The sequence below is a fragment of the Meriones unguiculatus genome, chromosome 8, assembly GCF_030254825.1.
Source record: "Meriones unguiculatus strain TT.TT164.6M chromosome 8, Bangor_MerUng_6.1, whole genome shotgun sequence".
NCBI classification, from domain to species: Eukaryota; Metazoa; Chordata; class Mammalia; order Rodentia; family Muridae; genus Meriones; species Meriones unguiculatus.
This window is the reverse complement of record NC_083356.1, coordinates 108441736-108468859: the sequence shown is the minus strand read 5'-3', so window position 1 is coordinate 108468859 and position 27124 is coordinate 108441736. Positions and strand designations below refer to the sequence as shown.

Here is a 27124-nt window from a genome sequence, read left to right as displayed (position 1 = left end):
CCCCCCCCAATTGTTAGGGGACCCACATGAAGAACAAACTGCACATCTGCTATATTTGTGTCGGGGTCTCGGTCCAGCCCATGAACTTTTTTTTGGTTGGTGGTTCAGTCTCTGTGAGCCCCCATGGGCCCAGGTTAGTTTACTCTGTAGGTCTTCTTGTGGTGATCTTGTCCCCTCTGGCTCCCTCCATCTTTTCCTCCACTCTGCCACAGATTCCCTGAGCTCAGCCTGCTGTTGGCTGTGGGTATTTGCATCTGTTTCCATCAGCTGCTGGATGAAGCCTCTTAGAAGACAGTTATACTTTGCTCAAGTCTGCAAGTATAGCAGAGTATCAGTAATAGTGTCAGGGGTTGGCTCTCTCCCATGGGGTGGGTCTCAAGTTGGGTCAGTCATTGTTTGGCCCATCTCTCAATCTCTGCTTCATCTTTATCCTTAAAATTCTGGGTCAAAGGTTTCGTGGGTGGGTTGCTGTTCCCCTCCCTCCTCTGGAAGTCCCTCCTGGCTACATGAGGTGGTGACAGAAGATTCTATATCTTCCTCTGCTAGGCCTCTCAGCCAGAGTCACCCCTGTAGACTCCATGGAGCCTCCCCACCCTAGAGATGGCCCCCATTGATTTCTGTTCTCTCTCCCAGTTTCCCCTTTATCCCCTTCTTACACCTGATTCCCACCTCAGTTTTCCTTTCCACCCCCTCTTCCACCCAGCTCCCTCCCTCAATCTACTTCATTTGTCTATTTCAGTTGCCTTTCTGAGTGAGATTCAAGCATCCTCCCTTGGGCCTTCCTTGTTACTCAGCTTCATTGGGTCTATGGTTATTCTGCATTTTATGGCTGATATCTACTTATAAGTGAGTACATGCCTCCCATGTCTTTCTTACCTCACCCAGGATGATATTTTCTAGTTCCATCCATTTGCCTGAAAGTTGCATGATGTTCTTGTTTTTAATAGTGGAGTAGTATTCCATTGTGTAAAGGTACCACATTTTCTTTATCCACTCTATGGTTCCAGAACATTTAGGCAGTTTCCAGTTTCTGGAAATTACAAATAAATCTGCTATGAACATAGATGAGCAACTGTCTTGTGGTACGGTGGAGTATCTTTTGGGTATATGCCCAGGTGTGGTATAGCTGGGTCTTGAGGTAGAACTGTTTCCAATTTTCTGCGAAACCTCATGATTGATTTCCACAGTGTTTGTACAAGTTTGCACTCTCATCAGCAATGAAGGAGTGTTCCTCTTCTTCCACTTTTCACCAGCATGTGCTGTCACTTGAGTTTTTGATCTTGGCCATTCTGATGGGTGTAAAATGGAATCTCAGAGTTGTTTTGATTTGCGTTTTCCTGATGACTAAGGACATTGAACATTTCTTTAAGTGCTTCTCAGCCATCTAATACTCCTCTATTGAGAATTACCTGTTTGGCTCTGTATCCCATTTTTAATTGGATTATTTGGTTTATTGGTGTTTAATTTCTTGACTTCTTAAATATTTTTGATCATAACCCTTTGTCAAATGTAGGGTTGGTGAAGATGTTTTCCCAATCTGTAGTCTGTTGTTTTGTTCTATTGACAGTGTCATTTGCCTTACAGAAGCTATTCAGTTTCTTGAGGTCCCATTTATTAATCATTGATATTAATATCTGAGTGTGCTGTTCAGGAAGTTGTCTCCTGTGCCAATGAGTTCAAGGCTCTTCCCCACTTTCTCTTTTATTAGATTTACTGTATCTGGTTTAATGTTGAAGACTTTGGTCCACTTGGACTTAAAGTTTGTGCAGGGTGAGAATAAGAGTTTATTTACATTCTTCTGCTTGTAGACATTCAATTAGTCCTGCACTATTTGTTGAAGATGCTCTTTTTTCATTGTATGGTTTCAGTTTCTTTGTTGAAAATCAAGTATGTGTAGGTGTGTGGGTTTATTTCTGAGTCTCTGACTCAATTCCATTGATTGACCTGTTTGTTCTTATTGCCAATACCATGCAGTTTTCATTACTAGTGCTCTGGATGGTGATACCTAGTGCTCTGGATGGTGATACCTCCAGAAGATCTTTTATTTTACAGGATTGTTTTCACTATCCTGGGTTATTTATTTTTTCATATGAAGTTGAGAATTGCTCTTTCAAGGTCTGTAAAGAATTGTGTTGGAATTGTGATGGGAATTGCATTGATCGTGTAGAATACTTTTGGTAAAATGGCCATTTTTACTATGTTAATCCTACCAAATCATGAGCATGGAAGATTTTTTCATCTTCTGATATCTTCTCCAATTTCTTTCTTCAGAGACTTGAAGTTCTTGTCATACAGGTCTTCCATTTGCTTAGTTAGAGTTATGTGGCAGCCTATTTGGAGTTAATGGCAATTTGGAATGCGAATCTGAGCAGTGGAACTTGGCCACTTGGCCCTGGTTACTATCTAAAGCTTGGAGGCTAAGAGATTGACCCTAGCAATTCTTTATCAGTGGGCCTTGACCCTGAGAACTAGAAAGTAAATTTCTTTTTTTTCATTCTTTTTTTAAAATTTTTTATTAATTACACTTTATTCATTTTGTATCCCCCCATAAGCACCTCCCTCCTCCCCGAAAGTAATTTTCTTGCTACCATGGTAACCAGACAGCTGACTCTGGGTAACCTTGAGTGAGCTCTCCTATGTTTTGGCCAAGTAAAGCTCCTGCATGAGAAACTGCTTGTGCTTTTCTGCCTACTTAAGTGTTAACCTGACATTGATTAAACTGTCACCTGGATCAGAGCCTAGACTTGGTGTCCTTCTCTGTGTTGCCCTCTCTTAGGTGGTATTGAGGTGTTGCTGCTGGGCAGCGACAGAGTTACACCAAGATACTTTATATTGTTTGTGGCTGTGAAGGGCGTTGGTTTCCTAACTTCTTTCTCATCCCATTTATCATGTGTGTAAAGAAGAGTTACTGATTTTTTGAGTTGATTTTATATGCAGCCACTTTGCTGAAAGTGTTTATAAGTAGTAGGAGTCCTATGGTAGAATTTTTGGGGTCACTTAAATATACTATCATATCATCTGTGAAAAATTATACTTTGACTTCTTTATTTCCAACTTGTATTTCCTTGATCTTTAATTGTCTTATTGCTTTAGTTTGGACTTCAAGTACTATGTTTAATAGATATGGAGAGAGTAAACATCCTTGTTTTGTCCTGTAAGACCTGGAGTCTCACTGTTCAGGATCGCGCCCTTCCCAGGAACTCTCACAGACCACAGCTCCATGCAAAAGCAAGAGGTTTTATTGCTATCATGACAGGATCGCCCCTCCAAAAGCAGGAGACGATCCTGAACATGCAAAGCACAGGGTTTTTATACCTGAAAATCAGATCACTTTGCTCTATAGTCTACAGCTGGTTGTAGATAGTTCACAGCTGGTTGTTTCTCAGAACAGTTCACCCCACCCTTCAAGAGCTATCTGCACCTGGCTTCAAGTCAAATAATCAGTGTTTTTTTCTCATTCCCAGGTGGTCCCTCATTCCCTCCTTTTCTTTTTGCCTCAATTTTAACCCTAAAATTGTGGACTAACCTCAGGGAGAGGTTGACACTATCTCTGGAGCATCAGGACCTGAACTGCATTTACACGTTGCCTGACAAAGGCGAGTACTGGTCGGAGAGTTTATTGTCCCTGATGAGTTTCAGTTTTAGCGGGTTGCTGGAGGCTTGGACTTTCCAGGTGTCTGCAGGTTGATGAAGAGCAGGCGTGACGTGTGACATGTGGATCCAAGCTTCGATGCCCTCAACTTTGACAGCAGTTGGTATAGTGGTGAGCAGGACGTAATAAGGACCCTACCATGGGGTTCCAGATTCTGGCTGTGGTGTTGTTGCACATACCAGATCACCAACCTGGAACTGATGGGCCTCCAAGGACCCAGGTGCACATGCACTGCCAACCTTGCTCCAAATTTCTTTCTGAATAAGCTGCAGTCCTTTCAGCCTGGACAACAAGTCAGAGTTACCACGAGTTATGTCAAAGGGTCCCCAGGAAGAGTCAGGGGAGCAGGAACCCCATATAGTAGTTCAAAGGGAGTCAGGCCCAGTAAGGAGGGAGTATTTCTGACTCTAAAAAGGGCCAAGGGACGGAGCACCACCCAGTCACTGCCAGTCTCCATGGTCAATTTGGTGAGAGTCTCTTTTAGTTCTATTCTTTCTTTCTACCTGTCCTGAACTTTGGGATCTATAAGCAGTGTAATTTCCAACCAAGCCCCAGAAATCTGGCCACTTCCTGACTTACCTGAGCAATGAAGGCTGGCCCATTGTCTAACCCAATTACCTTTGGAATACCGAACTGAGGAAAAATGTCTTCCAGAATCTTTTTGGCTACGACCAGAGCGGTTTCTTTGTGGGAAAAGCTTCCACTCGTCCTCCTGACAGGGTTCACACTCTTGAGTCACTCTCTCAGTCAGAGCAGTGAGGTTTAGTATTCGGTACTGGGATTGGTGGGCAATTTCAGCCAATTTCTTTGGCCCCAAGTGAGTCCACTTATGCATCTGAGTTATTAATTTCTCAGCGTCTTCCTGTGGTAGAATGATCTTACCTTTGGTGTCAATCCATGCCCCCACATCGGTGTCAAATATCCCCTGTTTTTGCCGTATTATCTTTAAGTCACTTTGAGTAGTTTAGTCGTTCTTCTCTGGGCAGCTCAGCAGTCAGTACCACTAGGACAGTTTCTTCTAGCGACTGCTTTAGCCTCCTGAGCAGCCATGTTACTCCCCTTTGCTGCCCTGAAAGTTCCCTTCTGATGTCCCGGGCAATGAATAATGCTTACCTTGGCGGGCAGCAACAAGGCATTGAGCAAAGCCAGAATCTCAAGTTCTTTCGCCATCCCTGTTCCTCTGCTAGAACCTGTTTCCTGCAGAGCTGGGCCTTTTTCGCCAATGCTCTGTAGCAGAGCTCATGCAGCTCTTGCAACAGCCGGTGGCTTCATCAAATATGGTCCATGTAAGCTGGCCCGAGACCCCTGAGTTCAGGTCTTTCCATTTGAAAGCAAAAATGTCTTAGCTGGTAGGGCTAAGTTGAAGACAAAAGAATCCTTAAGGTCCAGGACTGTATACCAAACCCTGTCAGGGGGAAGGGAACTCAACAGGTTATACGGGTTGGGCATGGTAGGATGTAAGTCTGTGACCTGTTTGTTAACTTCGCTCAAGTCCTGTACAGGTCGATAGTCGTTGCTCCCAGGCTTCCAAACTGGCAGCAATGGAGTATTCCAGGCGGATTGGCACCTTCTGAGAATCCCTAGGTCAAGGAGCCCTTGTATGTGAGGGCGGATCCCGTCATGGGCTTCCTTAGACATCAGATATTTCCGCACCACCTTCGGGGTAGCCTGAGGCTTCAGCTCTTTCTGAACTGGGGGCTGTCTCTCTGCTTTTCCTAGGCCAGCTGTTTCAGCCCATGCCCTGGGATGTCTTTCTAGCCACCAGTCAATGTCTTTTTCCAGACTTACCACCTTTTCAAACAGGCGGTATTCATCACTTTCACTTTCGGAATCTGGTGGCGACTGCCGAGGGACTGGCGGCACGCAAGTGCAGACCTGCTGGGGGTTAGTGGGGGGAAGGCCAAAAAGAAGTTACAATCTGTCCCATAATAAAGTGTCCATCAAGAAAGTCAAAGAAGCAACAATGGTAGACAAAGAGAACATGACAGGCAATTCAGATAAGGACGCCCTTACGGGTGGTGCCACAGAATTCTGATTGAGAGGCTGCCTCATGGCAGCCATCTCCAGATGGGAGGAGGACCATCATGGACCTAGCCTCCCCAGATGGAGAGGCTGCCTCCCGGCAGCTGACTCCTACAGATGGGAGGAAGACCATCACGGACCTAGCCTCCCCAGATGGGATCTGGAGCGTCCTCCAGTTCCCAGATACAAAGTGGTATACCAGAAATCAGACTAGTTCTGAGCTCGACCTCCGAGCCCAGTCTGATGAGGGTTGGGAAGGGGCACACTGTTTCCCGGCCAAATGCACCAAAAATGTAAGACCTGGAGTCTCACTGTTCAGGATTACGCCCTTCCCAGGAACTCTCACAGACCACAGCTCCATGCAAAAGCAAGAGGTTTTATTGCTATCATGACAGGGTCGCCCCTCCAAAAGCAGGAGACGATCCTGAACATGCAAAGCACAGGGTTTTCATACCTGAGAATCAGATCACTTTGCTCTATAGTCTACAGCTGGTTGTAGATAGTTCACAGCTGGTTGTTTCTCAGAACAGTTCACCTCGCCCTTCAAGAGCTATCTGCACCTGGCTTCAATTCAAAGAATCACAGTTGTTTTTTTCTCATTCCCAGGTGGTCCCTTAGTCCCTGATTCTAGTGGAATTGCTCTAAGTTTCTCTACATTTAATTTGATTTCTGCTATTGGCTTACTGTATGTTGCTTTTATTATATTTAGGTATGTGCCTTGTAGCCTTGATGTCTCTAAGACTTTCATTATAAAGGGGTGTTAGATATCTTCAAAGGCCTTTTCAGCATCTACTGAGATAATCATGTTTTTTTTTTCTTTCAGTTTGTTTACATGGTGGATTACAATGATGGATTTTTTTTTTTAAATGTTGAACCATTCCTGCATCCCTCGGATGAAATCTACTTGGTCATGGTGGATGATGTTTTTGATGTGTTCTTGGATTTGGTTTGTGAGTATTTTTGCATCAGTGTCATGAGAGAAGTTGCCCTGAAATTCTCTTTCATGGTGGAGTTTTTGTGTGGTTTAGGTATCAAGGTGACCATGTCCTCATAGAATGAAGTCAGTTCCTTCAGTTTCTATTTTGTGAAATAATTTGAGTATTGGTATTAGCTTTTCCTTGAAAGTCTAATAGAATTCTGCACTGCAACCTTCTGGCTCGGAGCTTTTTAATTGTTTGGGGTGGGAGACTGTTTCTATTTCCTTAGAGGTTATTAGGACTATTCAGATTGTTTACCTGATCTTGATTTAACTTTGGTAAATGGAATCTATCAATAAAATTGTCCATTTATTTAGATTTCTCAGTTTTGTGGAGAATAGGCTTTTGAGGTAGGACCTAATGACCCTTTGGATTTCTTCTGTGTCTGTTGTTAGGTCCCCCCCCTTTTTTTCTGATTTTGTTAACTTGGATATTATATCTTTGCCTTTTAGTTAGTGTGGCTAAGAGTTTGTCTATTTTGTTGATTTTCTCAAAGAACCAGCTTTCAGTTTTGTTGATTCTTGGTATTGTTCTCTTTGTTTCTAAATTATTGATTTCAGTCTTGAGTTTGATTGTTTCCTGCCAGCTACTCCTCTTGTGTGTGTGTGTGTGTGTGTGTGTGTGTGTGTTTGTCCTGGATCTTTCAGATGAGCTGTTAAGTTGATAGTATGTTATTTCTCCAATTTCTCTATGAAGGTGCTTAGGGCTATGCACTCTTAGCACTCTTAGCACTGCTTTCATTGTGTCCCCCAAGTTTGGGTAAGCTATGCTTTCATTTTCATTGAATTCTGGAAGTCTTTAATTTTTTCTTTATTTTATTCCTGACCCAGTGGTCATTGAGTACAGTGTTGTTGAGTTTCCATGAGTTTGTAGGTTTTCTGTTGTTTCTGTTGTTGAGTTCCAGCTTTTGTTCGTGGTGGTCTGATAAGACAAGGGATTAGTTCAATCTTGATCTTTTGAGGCTTGCTTTGTGACCGAGTATATGATCAGTGTTAGAGAAGGTTCCGTGTGGTGCTGAAAAGGCATGCTCTTTTGTGTTTGGGTGAACTGTTCTGTAGATATCTGTTTGGTCCATTGAATTCATGACATCAGTTAGTTTCATTATTTCTATGTTTAGTTTCTGTTTCATTGACCTGTCCATTGGTGAGAGAGGGGTGTTGAAGTCTCCCACTATTAATGTGTGGGGTTTAATGTGTGATTTAAATTTTAGTAATGTTTCTTTTACAAATACCTTTGCATTTGGGGCATAGATGCTCAGAATGGAGATGTCATCTTGTTGGATTATTTCTTTGATGAGAATGTAGTAGTGCCCTTTCCCATCTTTTTTGATAATTTTTGCTTACAAGTCTATTTTATTAGATATTAAAATAGCCACTCCTGCTTGTTTCTTGGGTTTGCTTGCTTGGAAAACAACTTTCCAGCCTTCTACTTCTACTATCTTTGTTGCTGAGATGTATGTCTTGTATGCAGCAGAGTGATGGACTCTATTTATACCCACTCTGCTAACCTGTATCTTTTTATTGGGGAATTGAGACCACTGATGTTGAGCACTATTAATTACCAATGATGGGGAATTGCTCTTTCAAGATCTTTAAAGAATTGTGTTGGAATTTTGATGGGAATTGCATTTACTTTGTAGATTGATTTTTATAAGATGCCTATTTATTTATGTATTTATTACTTTTTTCTTTTTCTTAACCATCCATGAGCATGGGAGATCTTTCCATCTTCTGATATCTTGTTTAGTTTCTTTCTTCAAAGATTGACGTTCTGTCATACATGTCTTTTACTTGCTTGGTTAGAGTTACACCAAGATATTTTATATTATTTGTGGCGATTTTGAAGGGCATTGGTTCCCTAATTTCTTTCTCGGTTCATTTGTCATTTGTATAAGGAAGGGCTACTGATTTCTTTTTGAGTTAATTTTGTATCTAGACACTTTTTTGAAGGAGTTTATCAGCTGTAGGAGTTCAAGGTAGAATTTTTGGGTCATGTAGCTGCCTCACAGCAACACCTGAACACCACCTCAGGGAGGGCTGGGAGAAAGAGACACAGAGGACACCAAGTCTAGGCTCTGATCCAGGTGTCAGTTTAATGGACGTCAGGTTAACACTTAAGTAGACAGAAAAGTACAAGCAGTTTCTCATGCAGGCAATTTTACTTAGCCAAAACACAAGAGGGCTCACTCAAGGTTGCACAGAACCTGCTGTCTGGTTACCAAGGTAGCAAAGAATTTACTATCTAGTTCTCAGGGTCAAAGCCTTCTGCTGAAGGACTGTCACTGTCAGTCTATGAGAGACTGGACTTTGGATAATAGCCAGAGCCAAGAGGCCGAATTCCACTGCTCAGATCCCATTAACTCCAAATTTGCCATTTAACTCCAAAAAGGCTGCCACAGGGTCACATACATATACTATCATCTGTGAATAGTGATACTTTGACTTCTTCCTTTCCAACTTGTATCTGCTTGATCTCCTTTAGTTGTCTTATTGCTCTAGCTAGAACTTCAAGTACTATATTGTTAGATACAAAGAGAATGTGCCTCCTTGTCTTGTCACTGATTTTAGTGAAATTGCTTTAAATTTCTTTCCATTTAATTTGTGGCTGGCTGTCAGCTGTGCATTGCCTTTATTGTGTCTAGATATGTACCTTGAAACCCTGATCTTTAACGTGAAGAGGTGTTGGATTTTGTCAAAGGCCTTTTCAGCGTATAATGAGATGATCATGTTTTTTTTTTTTTCCTTTAGTTTTTTTTTTTTAATATGTTGGATTACATTGATGGATTTTTGTATGTTGAACCATCCCTGCATCCCTCAGATGAAGCCTACTTGATCATAGTGGATGGTATTTTTAATGTGTTCTTGGATTCCATTTACACATTTTATTGAGTTTTTTTTTTTTTGCATCAATGTTCATAAGAGAGATTGGTATGAAGTTCTCTTACTTTGTTGGGTCTTTGTGTTGTTCAGGTATCAGGGTGACTATGACCTCATTGAATGAGTTTGGAAATGTTCCTTCTGTTTCTGTTTTGTGGAATAGTTTGAGGAGTATTAGTATTTGCTCTTCTTTGAAAGTCTGGTAGAATTCTGCACTAAAATCATCTAGCCCATGAATTTTTTTGTTTGAAATGTTTTTAATGACTGCTTCTATTTCCTTAGAAATTATAGTTCTATTTCAATTGTTTACCTGCTCTTGATTTAAAGCTGGTAAGTGGTATCTATTAAGAAAACAATTCACTTCATTTATATTTTCCAGTTTTGTGTAGTACAGGTTTTTGAAGTAATACCTAATGAGTCTTTGGATTTCGTCAGTGTTTGTTATGTGCCCATTTTAATTTCTGGTTCTGTTTATTTGGATACTGTGTCTCTGCCTTTTAATTGGTTTGGTTAAGGGTTTGTCTATCTTGTTTTTTTTCAAAGAACCATCTCTTGGTTTAGTTGATTCTTTGCTTTTTTTCCCTTTGCTTCTAATTTATTGATTTCAGCCCTTGGGTTTGATTATTTTCTGCTATCTATTCCTCTTGGATTGTTTGCTTCTCTCCCCACCAATCCCCCGAGGGCTTCTAGGTGTGCTTTTAAATTGGTAGTATGAGATATTTCTGATCACTTTATGAAGGCATTTAGTGCTATGAACTTTCCTCAGCACTGCTTTCGTTGCACCCTGTAAGTTTGGGTATGTTGTGCCTTCATTTTCTTTGAATTCTAGACAGTTTTTCATTTCTTTCTTTCTTTTTTCCCTGACCATTGAGTAGAGAGTTGTTCAAATTTCCATGAGTTTACAGGCTTTCTGTTGTTTCTGTTGTTGAATTTCAGCTTTAACACATAGTGATCTAACAAGAAGCTAGGGGTTATTTCAGTTTTCTTGTATCTGTCCAGGCTTGCTTTGTGACTGGCTATATAGTCAATTTTGGAGAAGTCTTATGAGGTGCTGAAAAGATGATATATTCTTTTGTGTTTGGGTCAAAACTTCTGATTCATAACATCTGTTATTTTTACTATTTCTCTGTTTAGTTTCTGTCCATTGGTGAGAGTAGGGTATGGAAATCTATCACTATTAATGTGTGAGTTTCAATGTATGATTTAACTTTTATTAATGTTTCTTATAAAAATCTGGATGTCCTCATATTTGAGACATAGCTATTCAAGACTGAGCTCTCTTGGTGGATTTTTTTTTTATGAAAAAAAATTGTATGAAATATCCTTCCTCCATCTTTATTTAATTTTGGTTGAAATTCTATTTATCAGATATTAGAATGTCATTCCGGCTTCCTTTTCAGGTTTCTTTGCTTGAAAAACTTTTTCCAACCCTTTACTCTTAGGTTATGTCTATCTTTTTTGCTGAAGTGTGTTTTTTGTATGCAATAGAATGATGGATCATGTTTAAGCATCCGTCTGCTAACCTGTGTCTTTTTATTGGGGAGTTGAAGCCATTGATATTGAAAGATATTAATGAGCAGTAGTTGTTACTTTCTGTTATTTTGATGTTGGTGGTGGTTGTGTGTGTGTGTGTGTATGTATGAATGTATGCACTCCCCTTGTTTGGTTTTATTTTTGTGGGGTTATTTATTTCCCATGTTTTCTTGTGTTTAGTTAACTTCCTTGGGTTAGGATTTTCCTTCTAGTATCTTCTGTAGGGCTGGATTTGTGGACAGATGTTGTTTTAATTTAGTTTTGTTATGGAATATCTTGTTTTCTCTATTTATGGTAATTAAAAGTTTTGCTGGTTATAGTAGTCTGGGCTCACATCTGTGGTTTCTTAGAGCCTACAATATTCCTGCCCAGGCCCCTCTGGCTCTTGGAGTCTGTCTTGAGAAGTTGCATGTAATTCTGATAGTTCTGCCTTTATGTGCTATTTGACCTTTTCCATTTACTGCTTTTAATACTCTTTCGTTGTTCTGCACACTTAGTGCCTACATAAAAACTAGAGAGATCTCCTACTATCAACTTAATAGCACACCTGAAAGTTTGGGCTGGTGAATCAGTGGAATCAAATACAAGACCCAGAAATAAACCCACATACCTATACATACCCGATTTTTGACAAGCCAAAACCATACAATGTAAAAAGACAGTATTTTCAACAAATAATGCTAACTGGATGTCTACATAGAGGAAAATGCAAACATATTTGTCACCCTGCATAAAACTCAAGTCCAAATGGATCAAAGACCTCAACATAAAACCAGATACACTAAATCAGCTAGAGGAGAAAGTGGGTAAGAGCCTTGAACTCATTGGCACAGGAGACAACCTCATAAACAGAAAGTTCCAGAAAAAAAAGAAGAAACCACTCTGAAAATAAGTAGATGGCAGGAAATCATCAAACTCAGGGATGAACTCAACAAATTAGAATAGAAGAGAAAAATACAAGGAATTAATGAAAGATGGTTGATTCTTTGAAAAATTAACTGAAGGCAAAGAAAGAATATCCAAATTAACAAAATCATAAATGAAAAAGGGAAGGTAATGATAGATATCAAGGAAATACAGACAATGTGCATCTATTTAAAAAACTCCATCAAATTTTATATTTATATTTTACTCCATCAAGTTGGAAAATCTAAAACAAAAGTATAATTTTCTCAATGCATACCACCTTCAAAGAGTTAAATCAAGATCAAATAAGCAATTTAAACAGACCTGTTACCCCTAGTAAAATATAAGCAGTAATTGAAAGTCTCCTAACCAAAAACAGCTTATTGCCAGATGGTTTTAGTGCAGAATTCTACCAAACTTTCAAAGAAGAGTCAATGCCAACACTCATAAAATTATTCCACAACATAGTAACAGAAGAAACTCTTCCCAAATCATTTTATAAGGCTACAGTCATCCTGATACCCAAACCACACAAAGACTCAACAAAGAAACAGAATTATATACCAATCTCCCTCATGAATATAAATAGAAAAAAATTAACAAAATATTCACAAACCCAACCTAAGAACATATAAAAAAGATCGTCCACTGTTAAGGAGTGGTCTTGTGCTGTGTATTCTGATGCTGATTATTGGCCCTCAAGATCAGGTCCCGCCTCTGAGAAAAAGGTATCGGACGGGTCTGATGCTCTTTGGGTGGATGACACCTAAATGAACATCGGTACAAAGTCCCAATTTATTTCTAATATCAGAGATCAGACCTCTACTCTTGCCTGATGCGTCTAAAACAAAAAGGGGGAACTGTAGAAAGTTGCGGAATGCTATGCCTTAAAGATGGAGCTGGTTTCCACCTTCCACCTTCCTGATGGTGAGTGCTCTCTGTCACGAACAATTCCACATTTGGCTAAGGCTGAGGATCTGGCTTGCTTCCATGTATGTGGACCTATCTGCATTGCCCACAAGGCACGCTGGGCTTGGCTAGCCAGAGGCTATTTAAGCTGTGGGCTAGCTTTCCCCAGGGTCAGATGATTGTTCAAGGTTCCTGAATAAACTGCATTGAAAAAAAAAATCTGGTTGGTTCCCAGATGAACAGACACTCACATACCTCAAAATGACTTTCATAACCTTGCCTAAGAAATTATCCCTGATTGATTGATTAAAAGATCTATACCTGGGCAGGACAAAAGGAGGTAGGCATGGCTAGAGTTTGAGAGCTGGGAGGAGAGGAGGTTCTTGGGAAGGAAACAGAAACAAGAACAGGAGGAGAAAGGAAGCAGAGAGTCACCATAAGTAAGTATAAAGAAACACATGGTAGGCATAAATGAAGGAAGTGGCCCAGATGAATAGGCAAGTATTTATAGAACTATGGATGGGAGATAAAGGCAGCTTATAAAGCTAATATCTGCTCTGTCTCAGGTGATATAAGACTATTATAAAATCTATTAGGTGTCTGTGTCTTTTATTGATTGTGATAGTGGGTTAGATATACTGCCATGATAATTACAGGCTAACAATAAACATTATTAGACCATACCATTAAGTTAACAGCAATAATCCACCATGATCAGTTAGGCTTAAACCCAGAGATTTAGGGTGGTTCAACATATAAAAATAAGTAAATATAATCTACTACATGAACAAACTGAACAAACCCTGTTATCATCTCATTAGATGCAGAAAAGTCCTTTGGCAAATTCCAACACCCCTACATGATAAAAGTCCTGGGATAAAATGGTCATACCTCAATATAGAAAAAAAGTTCAAAGCAATTTCACCAAAATCAGGAATAAGACAAGGTCATCCACTCTCTCCATATCTAATCTATGTAGTACTTGGAGTTCTAGCTGAAGAAATAATACAACTGAAAGAGATATAAATTGAATAGGAAGAAGTCAAAGTATCCTCTTTAGCAGATGATATGATAGAAAACATAGTGACCCTAAAAATTCCACCAGGGAACTCCCACAGCTGATAAAGTCTGTAGCTGTATACAAAATTAATTCACAAAAATTAGTAGTCCTCCTTTATACAAATGACAAATATTCTGAGAAAGAAAGCATTTAAACAGAACCTTTCATGAAAGCCTCCAATAACAAAATTTGTCTTTGGTGTAACTCTAACCAACCAAGTGAAGAACTTGTATGATAAAAACTTCAAGCCTTTGAATAAATAAATTGAAGAAGATATCATAATATGGAAAAAAATCTCCCATGCTCATGGATCTGTAGGACTAACATAGTAAAAATAGGCATCCTATCAGCAGCAATCTGTAGATTTCATGCAATCACCATCAAAATTCCAACACATGTTTTTTTTTTTTTTTTTTACAAATCTTGAAAGGATAATTCTTGGCTTCATATGACAAAAACAAAACAAAACAAAACAAAAACCAAAACAGAATAGCTAAAACAATCCCAAACAACAAAAGAATTGCTGGAAGTCTCATTTTTCTAGATTTCAAGCACCGCAGAGATAAATTAATTTAAAAAATATGCATGGTATTGACATAAAAACAGATAGGTTGGTTAATAGATTTGAATCAAAGGCCCACAAATAAATATAACCAACTATGGCCACCCAATTTTTAATAAAGAAGCAGAAATTCACATTTGAAAAGAAGACATCACCTTTAATAAATGGTGCTGGTCAAGTTGGATGTTGGCATTTAGAAGAATACAAGTAGATCTATATGTATAATCCTACACAAAATGCAAGTCCATGTGGATAAAAGACCTTACTATAAAACCAGAGACACTACCCTGAGATTTCACCTTACACCCATCAGAATGGCCAAGATCAAAAACTCAAGTGACAACACATGCTGGAGAGGTTGTGGAGAAAGGGGAACCCTTCTCCACTGCTGGTGGGAATGTAAACTTTTACAACCACTCTGGAATGCAATCTGGCACTTTCTCAGACAACTAGGAATAGTGCTTCCTCAAGATCCAGCCATACCACTCCTAGGCATATACCCAAAAGAGGCTCAAGTACACAAAAAGGACATCTGCTCAACCATGTTTGTAGCAGCTTTATTTGTAATAGCCAGAAGCTGGAAACAGCCCAGATGCCCCTCAACTGAAGAATGGATGCAGAAATTGTGGTACATCTATACAATGGAGTATTACTCAGCAATGAAAAATAAGGAAATCATGAAATTTGCAGGTAAATGGTGGGATCTGGAAAGGATCATCCTGAGTGAGTTGTCCCAGAAGCAAAAAGACACACATGGTATATACTCACTCATATAAACATACAACAGAATAAACCCACTAAAATCTGTACATCTAAACATACTAAGCAAAAGAGAAGACCCTTACTAAAATGTTCAATCCCCATCCTGAAAGGCAAAGAGGATGGACATAAGAAGAAGAAGAAAACAGGAAACAACCCAGGAACCTGCTACAGAGAGCCTCTGAAAGCCGGAAGAAGAAAACAGGAAACAACCTCAGAACCTGCCACAGAGGGCCTCTGAAAGCCTCTGCCATGCAGACTGTGAAAGCAGATGCTGAGCCTGATGGCCAACTGATGGGCAGAGTGAATGGAATTTTATGTAAAATGTGGGAAATAGTAAGAGCTGGAGAGGACAGGAACTCCACAAGGAGAGCAACAGAACAAGAAAGTTTGAACACAGAGACTCATACTCCAACCAGGGACTATTCATGGAGATAACCTAGAACCCTGACAATGCAGCCACTTCTGATGAGAACTGATAGATTAAGATCAGAAAGAAGGAGAGGAGGACCTCCCCTATCAGTGGACTTGGGGAGGGGCAGGCAAGCAGAAAAGGGGGGGGAGGGTGGGACCGGGAGGGGAAGAGGGAGGGGCTTATGGGGGGATACAAAATGAATAAAGTGTAATTAATAAAAGTTAAAAAAAAAACAGAGACACTGAACTTCATAGAAGAGAAAGCAGAGAATAACCTTGAACTCATTGGCACAGGAGATGACGTTTTGAATAGAACACTGATAGCACAGGCACTAAGACACAATTAATTAATGGAACCTCATGAAACTGAATGTTAAAGTCTGCATGCCAATGTCTCTTTTTGCTTTGACAAGGTTCCAGGATTCAGGGTGAGATTTGGGATAGGATGTGAAATTCCTGTTCACTTATCTCTTGGGTCTCCAGAATGATGGCTCAGGAAATTGCTCGTGATTTATGATTGAAAGAAAAAGGAATAGGGGACAGAGCCCAGAATTCCTTCTGTAGGAATAAGGACAGGCTGCACTGCTGCTAAGAAAAAAAAAAAAAAAAAAAAGTTAAAAAAAAAAGAAAACCTAAATTGATCACTTTTTTTTCCCTCTGGCTGGAGCTGTTTTAAAAAGCAACTTCTAGCCAAAACTGCAAGGGATTGTAAAAGGGGGCTGTTTATCTGAGATTAGCTTCTGAGCAGGAGAAGGTTGCTGTGGAGGTCTCCACTGGCTAAGTAAACTTGGTTTGCTCATTTTGTAAGGCTTGCTCATCTTGTTAGGTCCTGAATCTACTCACTTATTTGTGAATCAATAGGAAAAGGAAAAGAGGAGAGAAAGTAAGCAATGACCACTCAGGCACACATGCCCAAGGGAAGAGGTTGGATGAAGTTAAAAACTTTAACAAATTCCCACAAGCTCAAATATGGCTAGGACGTTGATTTTTTATTATATATTTTTTGTTTTTAATTTATTTTTTATATTAATTACAGTTTATTCACTTTGTATCCCAACTGTAGCTCCCTTCCTCATTCCCTCACAATTCCACCCTTCCTCCCTCATCTCCTCCCATAACCCTCTCCAAGTCCAGTTATAGGAGAGGTCCTCCTCCCCTTTCATCTGACCCTAGCTTATCAGGTCTCATCAGACTGGCTGCAATGTCCTCCTCTGTGGCCTGGAGGTGATCAAAGAGCCAGCCACTGAGTTCATGTCAGAGACAGCCCCTGTTCCCATTTCTAGGGAACCTACTTGGACATTGAGCTGCCATGGGCTACATCTGAGTACAGGTAATAAGTAATATCCATGAATGGTCCTTGGTTGGAGTATCAGTCTCAGAAATCTGTGCCCAGATTTTTTGGTTCTGTTGCTTTCCTTGTGGAGCTTCTGTCCTCTTCAGGTCTTACTGTCTCCCCCTTCTTTTTTTAAATTCTTTATTAATTACTTTATTCACTTTGTATCCCCCTGTGTTTCCCTCCCTCCTCTCTTCCAGATCCCTCCCTTCCTCCCCACTCTGCAGGCATGCCCCTCCCCAAGTGCACTGATAGGGGAGGTCTTCTTTCCTTCCTTCTGATCCTAGTCAATTAGGTCTCATCAGGAGTGGCTGCATTGTCTACTTCTGTGGCCTGGTGATGCTGCTTCCCCCTTCGGGGGTGGTAATTAAAGAGCAGGAAGATTCTCTGCACTCTGCCTAAGATTTGGTTATGAGTCTCAGCATCTGCTTTGATACACTGCTGGGTAGAGTCTTTCAGAGGTCCTCTGTGGTAGGCTCCTATCCTGTTTTCTCATGTTTCCAATGTCCATCCTGTTTTTTTTTTTTTTTTTTCTGAGTGAGGATTGATCGTCTTACCCAGAATTCTCCTTCTTGCTTGGCTTCTTTAAGTGTACAGATTTGTGTAGGTTGTCCTATATTATATGTCTAGTATCCACTTATAAGTGAGTATATACTGTGTGTGTCTTTCTACTTCTGGGATACCTCACTCAGGATGATTTTTTTCTAGATCCCACCATTTGCCTGCAAATTTCATGATTTCCTTGTTTTATTTATTTATTTATTTATTTATTTTTCAATGCAGTTTATTCAGGAACCTTGAACAATCATCTGACCCTGGGGAAAGCCAGCCCACAGCTTAAATAGCCTCTGGGTAGCCAACCCCAGCATGCCTTGTGGGCAATGCAGATAGGTCCACATACATGCAAGCAAGCCAGATCCTCAGCCTTAGCCAAATGTGGAATTGTTCGTGACAGAGAGCACTCACCATCAGGAAGGTGGAAGGTGGAAACCAGCTCCATCTTTAAGGCATAGCATTCCGCAGCTTTCTACAGTTCCCCCTTTTTGTTTTAGACGCATCAGGCAAGAGTAGAGGTCTGATCTCTGATATTAGAAATAAATTGGGACTTTGTACCGATGTTCATTTAGGTGTCATCCACCCAAAGAGCATCAGACCCGTCCGATACCTTTTTCTCAGAGGCGGGACCTGGGGCATCAACCCGCATGCAATCAGACATGCTCTTCTCTGGGTCCAAAGTGGCTGACCCTGAGTGCAGTGCTTAGCCTCGCATCCTGAGCATAACATTTTGGCTTCTTATGGTAGCCAACCATGCTTGGGGAGACTGTCCTGCTTCAATGGCTGTAAAGGCCTGAATGGTCATGGCTGCATTATGGTGTTGTGAGACTCTAATCTTGCATATATACCACAGGCAAACCAAGGAGACCAACACCAGAAGGCCTGCTAACGCTCCCATGCCTGCCCATTCCTTCAGATGATTCATGGCTGCAGCAATCCATGATGATAATCCTGTGGCTAGTCCTGCGTCCACTCTGGTAGAATTTACTGTGACAATGGCCACTCTCAGCTGCTCCATCGTTGTATCGAATTCTTCAGTCCAATTACCTAAAATATAGCTCGATAATTGCTTAGACAGATTTGCAGCACAGGAAAAATTCTCATGTTGTATGCTAGTGACTCAAAGTCCAACATACTTTCATTGACAGCCAAGTTGAGCGATTTGCCATAGGGTATCAATTTGCTCCTGCACGAGGTCAATCCTCTGATTGAACACCATCAAGCTTCCTTTTAGTTGAGCATTAATTCCTTTTTGTTCAACTAAGGCATGAGCTACATTGGCTAAATGATTATTCAGGGTCTGAGCAGTCTGTCCAGTATGACTCATGGCTAATGCCCCGGTGGTAGCTCCAACAGCCGCCAATGAAATGGCAGTAACAATGGTGGCTGTAGTTCCAAGATCCCTTTTCTGTCTGAAGAGAGTCATAGCATGAGGGGCATCAAAAGGCACAGGCACCCAGCGAGGCATGCAAGTAAGCAGGGCATACCTAAATTTACTAGCATTCCAGCATTGGGCAAAAAAGCAAGTATCATTACCACAATTACTTGGCTCTATCTGGCTAATAATGAATAAAAATGGGGGATATAAACAAACAGGTGTGGGCTTATAGGAAATATTATGAGAAGCCTTAACCCTCTCGTTGGAACATCTTGCATCAGTTCTAGAACTAGCAGTGGTGGTGTCCGAGGTCTGAGTAGGTTCAGGAGACCATTGCCCCCAGGGGCGAGACGTGCTCCATGCCAAATTGACCAACTCCATGTTTTCCTCCACTTTTGAAAGTAATTTAAGGTTCTTAAATTATTTTTTTCCCTTTTTTTTAAAAATTTTTCATCAATTACACTTTATTCATTCTGCATCCCCCCATAAGCCCCTCCCTCCTCCCCTCCCAATCCCACCCTCCCTCCTCCCTCTGCTTGCATGCCACTCCCCAAGTCCACTGATAGGGGAGGTTCTCCTCTCCTTTCTGATCTTAGTCTATCAGTTCACATCAAAAGTGGCTGCATGGTCCTCTACTATGTCCTGGTAAGGCTGCTCCTCCCCAGGGGGAGGTGATCAAAGAGCAGGCCAATCAGATTATGTCAGAGGCAGTCCCTCTTCACATTACTATGTAACCCAATTGGACTCTGAACTGCCCTGGGCTACATCTGTGCAGGGGTTCTGGGTTATCTCCATGAATAGTCCTTGGTTGGAGTATGAGTCTCTGGAAAGTTCCCTGTGTTCAAATTTTCTGGTTCTGTTGCTCTCCTTGTGGAGACCCTGTCCTCTCCAGCTCTTACTATTTCCCAGTTCTTACCTAAAATTCCATTCACTCTGCCCAACAGTTGCCCATCAGGCTCAGCATCTGCTTTGATAGCCTGAAGGGCAGAGGCTTTCAGAGGTCCTCTGTGGTAGGTTCCTAGGTTGTTTCCTGTTTTCTTCTTCTTCTGATGTCTATCCTCTTTGCCTTTCCGGATGGGGATTGGACATTTTTGTTAGGGTCCTTTCTCTTGCTTAGTTTCTTTAGAAGCACAGGTTTTAGTGGGTTTGTCCTATGTTGTATGTCTATATGAGTGAGTATATACCATGTGTGTCTTTTTGCTTCTGGGACAACTCACTCAGGATGATCCTTTCCAGATCCCACCATTTACCTGCAAATTTCATGATTTCTTTGTTTTTCATTGCTGAGTAATATTCCATTGTGTAGATGTACCACAATTTCTGCATCCATTCTTCAGTTGAGGGGCATCTGGGTTGTTTCCAGCTTCTGGCTATTACAAATAAAGCTGCTACAAACATGGTTGAGCAGATGTCCTTTTTGTGTACTTGAGCCTCTTTTGGATATATGCCCAGGAGTGGTATGGCTGGATCTTGAGGAAGCGCTATTCCTAGTTGTCTGAGAAAGCGCCAGATTGATTTCCAGAGTGGTTGTACCAGTTTACATTCCCACCAGCAGTGCAGAAGGGTTCCCTTTTCTCCACAACCTCTCCAGCATGTGTTGTCGCTTGAGTTTTTCATCTTGGCCATTCTCATGGGTGTAAGGTGAAATCTCAGGGTTGTTTTGATTTGCATTTCCCTAATGGCTAGTGAGGTTGAGCATTTCTTTAAGTGCTTCTCTGCCATTCGGTATTCCTCTACAGAGAATTCTCTGTTTAGCTCTGTTCCCCATTTTTTAAGTGGATTACTTGGTTTGCTGCTTTTCAGCTTCTTTAGTTCTTTATATATACTGGATATGAGTCCTCTGTCAGATAAAGAGTTGGTGAAGATTCTTTCCCAATCTGTAGGTGGTCGCTTTGTTTTGATGACAGTGTCCTTTGCTTTACAGAAGCTTTTCAGTTTCATGAGGTCCCATTTATTGATTGTTGCTCTTAGAGCCTGTGCTGTTGGTGTTCTGTTCAGGAAGTTTTCCCCTGTACCAATGAGTTCTAGGGTATTTCCCACATTTTTTTCAAGCCGATTTAATGTGTCTGGTTTTATGTTGAGGTCTTTGATCCACTTGGACTTCAGTTTTGTGCAGGGTGACAAGTATGGATCTATTTTTATTTTTCTACATGTAGACATCCAGTTAGACCAGCACCATTTGTTGAAGATGCTATCTTTTTTCCATTGTATGGTTTTGGCGTCTTTGTCAAAGATCAGGTGTCCATAAGTGTGTGGGTTTATTTCTGGGTCCTCTGTTCGGTTCCATTGATCCACCATTCTGTTTCTATGCCAGTACCATGCAGTTTTTAAAACTGTTGCTCTATAGTACAACTTAAGATCAGGGATGGAGATACCTCCAGAAGATCTTTTATTGTAGAGGATTGTTTTAGCAATTCTGGGTTTCTTGTTATTCCATATGAAGTTGAGAATTTTTCTTTCCAGGTCTGTAAAGAATTGTGTTGGTAATTTGATGGGCATTGCATTGAATCTGTAGATTGCTTTTGGTAAGATGGCCATTTTTACTATGTTAATCTTGCCAAGCCATGAGCATGGGAGATCTTTCCATCTTCTCATATCTTCTTCTAATTCTTTCTTCGGAGATTTGAAATTTTTTTCATACAAGTCTTTGACTTCCTTGGTTAGGGTTACTCCGAGGTACCTTATGTCATTTGTGGCTATTGTGAAGGGTGTTGTTTCCCTAATTTCTTTCTCAGCCCTTTTGTCTTTTGTATACAGGAGGGCTACTGATTTTTTTGAGTTAATTTTGTATCCAGCCACTTTGCTGAAGGTGTTTATCAGCTGTAGAAGTTCCCTGGTAGAGTTTTTGGGGTCACTCACGTATACTATCATATCATCTGCAAATAGTGATAATTTGACTTCTTCCTTTCCAATTTGTATCCCCTTGATCTCCTTCAACTGTCTTATTGCTCTAGCAAGGAATTCCAGCACTATGTTGAAGAGATATGGAGAGAGTGGGCAGCCTTGTCTTGTCCCTGATTTCAGTGGGATTGTTTTAAGTTTCTCTCCGTTCAGTTTGATGTTGGCTATAGGCTTGCTGTATATCGCCTTTACTATGTTTAGATATGTGCCTTGTATCCCTGATCTCTCCAATACTTTGAACATGAATGGATGTTGGATTTTGTCAAAGGCTTTTTCAGCATCTAGGGAGATTATCATGTGGTTTTTTTCTTTCAGTTTGTTAATATGGTGGATCACATTGATGGATTTCCGTATATTGAACCACCCCTGCATACCTGGGATGAAGCCTACTTGGTCATAGTGGATAATATCTTTGATGTGTTCTTGGATTCGGTTTGCAAGTATTTTATTAAGTATTTTTGCATCAATGTTCATAAGGGAGATTGGCCAGAAATAAAGAAAGAAATTAAAGTCTTTCTAGAAATCAATGAAAATGAAGACACAACATACCCAAACTTGTGGGACACAAAGAAATCAGTGCTAAGAGGAAAGTTCATAGCACTAAGTGCCTTCAAGAAGAAATTCGAGACAGCTCATTCAAGCACCCTAATGGCTCACTTAAAAACCCTAGAAAAAGAAGAAGCAGACACTCCAAGAAGGAGTAGACGGCTGGAAATAATCAAACTCAGGGCTGAAATCAATCAATTGGAAACAAATAAAACAATTCAAAGAATCAATGAAACCAAGAGCTGGTTCTTTGAGAAAATCAACAAGATCAACAAACCCTTAGCCGGGCTAACTAAAAGGCAGAGAGACACCACCCAAATCAACAAAATCAGAAATGAAAAGGGGGATATAACTACAGACACTGAGGAAATCCAAACAATCATTAGGACTTACTTCAAAAGTCTATATGCCACAAAATTTGAAAATCTAAATGAAATGGACAATTTTCTTGATCGATGTGACTTACCAAAGCTGAATCAGGACCAGGTAAATCAACTAAATAGTCCTATATCCCCCAAAGAAATAGAAGCGGTCATCAAAGGTCTCCCATCCAAAATAAGCCCAGGACCAGATGGCTTCAGCGCAGAATTCTACCAGACCTTCAAAGAAGAGCTAACACCAATTCTCTTCAAACTATTCCACAAAATAGAAACAGAAGGAATATTACCAAATTCATTCTATGAAGCCACAGTCACCTTGGTACCTAAACCTCACAAAGACTCAACAAAGAAAGAGAATTTTTTGTTTTTTCAAGGCTGGGTTTCTAATTTTTACTTTTTAAAATTAATTTATTCTCCTGTATATTACATCCTAAGTATAGGTTCCTTTCTTTCCTCTGCCTTCCACCTCCTCCATCTCCCCAGTTCTCCCACATCCACTCCTACATTTCCCTTCAGAAAAGAGCAGGCCTCCAAGGGATAATAGCCAAATGTGGCATGTCAAGTTGCCTTCTCCCCTCATATTAAGACTGGACAAGGCCACCTAGCAGGTGGACAAGAGTCCCCAAAGTAGGCAAAATCATTAGAAAAAAAACCCTGTTCCCTCTGTTAGGAGTTCCTCAAAATCGCCAACATACACAACAATAATACTTACAGAGGGCCTAGGTTAGACCCAATGCAGGCTCCCTGATTATCAGTCAGTCTCAGTGAGCTCCTGAGTCTAGGTTTGTTGATTCTGTGGGTTTCCTTCTGTCTTTTACAATCCTTCCTCCCCCTCTTTAGCAGCAGTCCCTGAAATTCACCTAGTAGTTTGGCTGTGGGTCTCTGCATCTGTTTCCATCAGTTGCTGGTTGAAGCCTCCCTGAGGACAATTGAGTCTAGCAGAGTATCATTAGGCATCATTTCCTTGACTTTTATCTTTTTGCCAGTAGTTTTTGGTGTGGGTGGATTGGGGGCAAGTGGTTACTGAAACAGGAGAGATCAGGTGAGGGAAAGGATGGAGGAAGAGAGTATGGGAGAGACTATAAATGTTGAGCAACCATGTTGCTGAATTAAAAATTCCTCCAGAATCGTCAACTGGAATTGGGAGGCAATTCTGGGGAAGGTAGAAAACTAGTGCAATGGAAACTCTCAGGAATCTATTAGGGTGGCCCTAGCCTTAGCCAGTAATGGCACACACAGGGCCTGAATCAGACATCTTCTATAACCAGGCTGGACATTCAATGGAGGGATTGCACTAACCCCATCACAAAACCTTCAGCCTGCAATTTGTCCTGTCAGCATGATGTGCTGAGGTAAAGGTGGCATAGAAACTGTGTGAGTGGCCAAAAACTGACTGGTCCATATTGAGACTCATGCCAGGAGAGGGAGCCCACCCCTGATACTGTCTAGAGGACCAGAAACCAGAGGCTGGTTGGCCCAGCGACAGGGATTCTTATAAAATACTATTGTTAACTAGAATAACACTGATGTATAGAATGTAGAAAATATTTGTGAAAACAATATTGGAGCCCAAACAAGTTTCTAAAGTAAAACTTTTAACTCCAACATGTAAGACACACACTTTTCCTTGTTTTCTATAGATATAATTCTAAAATAAAGACTATATGGAAAAAATAGTTAATTTAAATGTATAGCAACAATTTCTAGAGACAGGAGGGCTTAGAGGACAGTCAGATGTGGGAGGATGGCTATTTGAACACAGACAAATACAAACAATATGTTCTAATTTTCTTTAGCTTTGTAGTAACTTATCAATCAGTGCATTTAAGGTTTGTATACTTTTCCGTAGTTCCTCAGAGTGCGCAGGCTTTTTTCACTGAGAGAAATCAAGCACCTGTAAACAAGTGGATTAGAATATGTTAGAATCACTAATGCAGTTGAATGTGGGAAGTCAACTGAGAGATTCTTGGAAGAGAAATAAAGATGCTGTTTTGTGTGTGGTTGTGTGAGTTACACCATGGAGGAAGCACATTTTCATGTTCAGAGAGTGAGAATACTCGTGACCTCTTCAGGGAAACTGGAAAGAAAGGAACCATCACCTCTCCGTCTAACTGACACCATGGCCTGGTGTTTGCTTTCTGACGTGTGCTTTCTTCTTCATATCCAAAGTGGTTTTATATCAGAAGTTAGATCATAAATGTTCTTACTCAAAATGTTTAGGTCTTATTATCAGAATAAAACATGAATCTGTTCATTCTGGCGAGCTCTCGAGACTCCAGGCCACCTTGACCCTCCACAGTCCTCAGGCCTCATCCAAGCCAAAACAGCATCTCCTTTGCTGGATGCCTATCTCAGTTCTTCTTCTCTGCTGGATTGGCCTATAGTGAGTGCTACCTACTGGCTGCCATGGCTTATGATCACTATGTAGCCATCTCTAACCCCTGCTTTATGCTCAAGCTATGTCGAAGAGGTTGTGCATCTGCTTAGTTCTATATTCCTATACAGGAGGCTTTGTCAATGCAACAATATTAACCAGCAACACATTCACGTTGGATTTTTGTGGTGACAATGTCATCGATGACTTTTTCTGTGATGTTCCACCTCTGGTGAAGTTGGCATGTGAGGTCAGGGAGAGTTACCAATCTGTGTTGTACTTCCTCCTGGCCTCCAATGTCATTACTCCCACCCTGCTCATCCTGGCCTCCTATCTCTTCATCATTGCTGCCATCCTGAGGATCCATCCACCCAGGGCCGCCTCAAGGCCTTCTCCACCTGTTCCTTGCACCTCATCTCTGTGACCTTGTACTATGGCTCCATCCTCTACATCTACTCTCGCCCAAGTTCCAGCTACTCCCTGGAGAGGGACAAAATGGTGTCTACCTTTTATACTGTGTTATTCCCCATGTTGAACCCCATGATCTACAGTCTGAGGAATAAAGATGTGAAGGAAGCTCTGAGAAAACTCTTCAAGTTATCCCATTCTGAAGTCTAAATTGACACACACTTAGAAAGCCACTTTATGTCAAGGTAAAGAAACTGAGAATTTATGAATAAAACTGTCATTACTTAAAAGTCAACAGAAAATTTTTCATTAGTGTACATGTTTTTTTAGTAATGTAAAAGTTTTGTTTTTTTAATGTAATACGTTATAGATTTTATGGTTTTTTTCATCAAATATGTGCATAAAGTACTTTTCTATCATTCACTTTGTATTAGTTGTTGAGTAATTGAACTGTAGTCTATAATTCACTATATATATATATAAATCAATTTACATTGATATAGTTTGAACCATGAAACTTTTTAATTGCATGAGAAGTGGAAAAGCCTATAGTATTTTCTTAATAAACTGATGTTTAATTTATTTTGTCTCATAATATTGACTCAGTTCTTGTTCTTACATAACAGGTATTGTGGATATATGACAGAAACACATTATGAGTTATCAATATATGTATAACAACCTATAATTGCTAATAGATAGGTAACGAAGGCATTCCTCATTAAACAAAAATATGTATTGTCAAAAATGGTTTAAGGAAAGGAATATGATAATTACGTATGATAGAACAACTTTACATAAAAGGAAAGATAAAAAAACTTAGCCCCCAGTGGGGTGCAGCCTTGCCAGGCCACAGAGGAAAATGATGCAGCCAGCCTTGATGAGATCTGATAGGCTAGGGTCAGATAGAAGGGGAGGAGGACCTCCCTATCAAGAGACTAGGGAATGGGCATAGGGGGAGAAGAGGGAGGGTGGGTGGAACTGGGAGGAGATGAGGGAGGGAGGCTGCAGCACGAATACAAAGTGAATAAATTGTAATAAATAAATAAGATTGAGGGGGCTGTTTCATGTTAACACTGAATGAATGCAGTGTTAAAGTTAAAGATGCTTGCTTAATTATTTCTCAGTGGCAAAAATAAAAATAGAGGTTAGAATATTAAAAAACATAACTAAGTTGCAATGTCTGTTACTGTTGGTCATATTTAAATTTTACATAGTTTGTAAATGTGCTCATTTTATCAGTTGTAATAATAAAATCTAATATCTGATCTCAAACCACCTTTTAATCTCTGATCTAGAAATTTAATTAATAACTAAATCTACCATGTACTAAATATTGAAGTACAGTTTTTCCCAAATTGCTTGTAAGGATAATACTAGTGTTCAGTCTAAAGCATTATTTTATTGAGCTGAAATGTCGGTGGAATTCCCTGAAGAGGTATCAGAGGCTTTGCCTCCATGTATTGCCTACCCTGTCCCCAAACACCATTTCCTGGGACTCCAAGAAAACAAATCCCTAAGTAACATGTGGATTGAGCCAGTGCACTTCTTAGTGAAACTTAGAAATGAAGGGGATTAC

At 40.4% G+C, this 27124-nt stretch overlaps 1 pseudogene; it reads left to right on the top strand.

The window, feature by feature from the left end:
* Positions 1-4874: 4874 nt before the first annotated feature.
* On the top strand, positions 4875-25755 carry LOC110543243 (olfactory receptor 9G19-like; annotated as a pseudogene).
* Positions 25756-27124: the final 1369 nt, after the last annotated feature.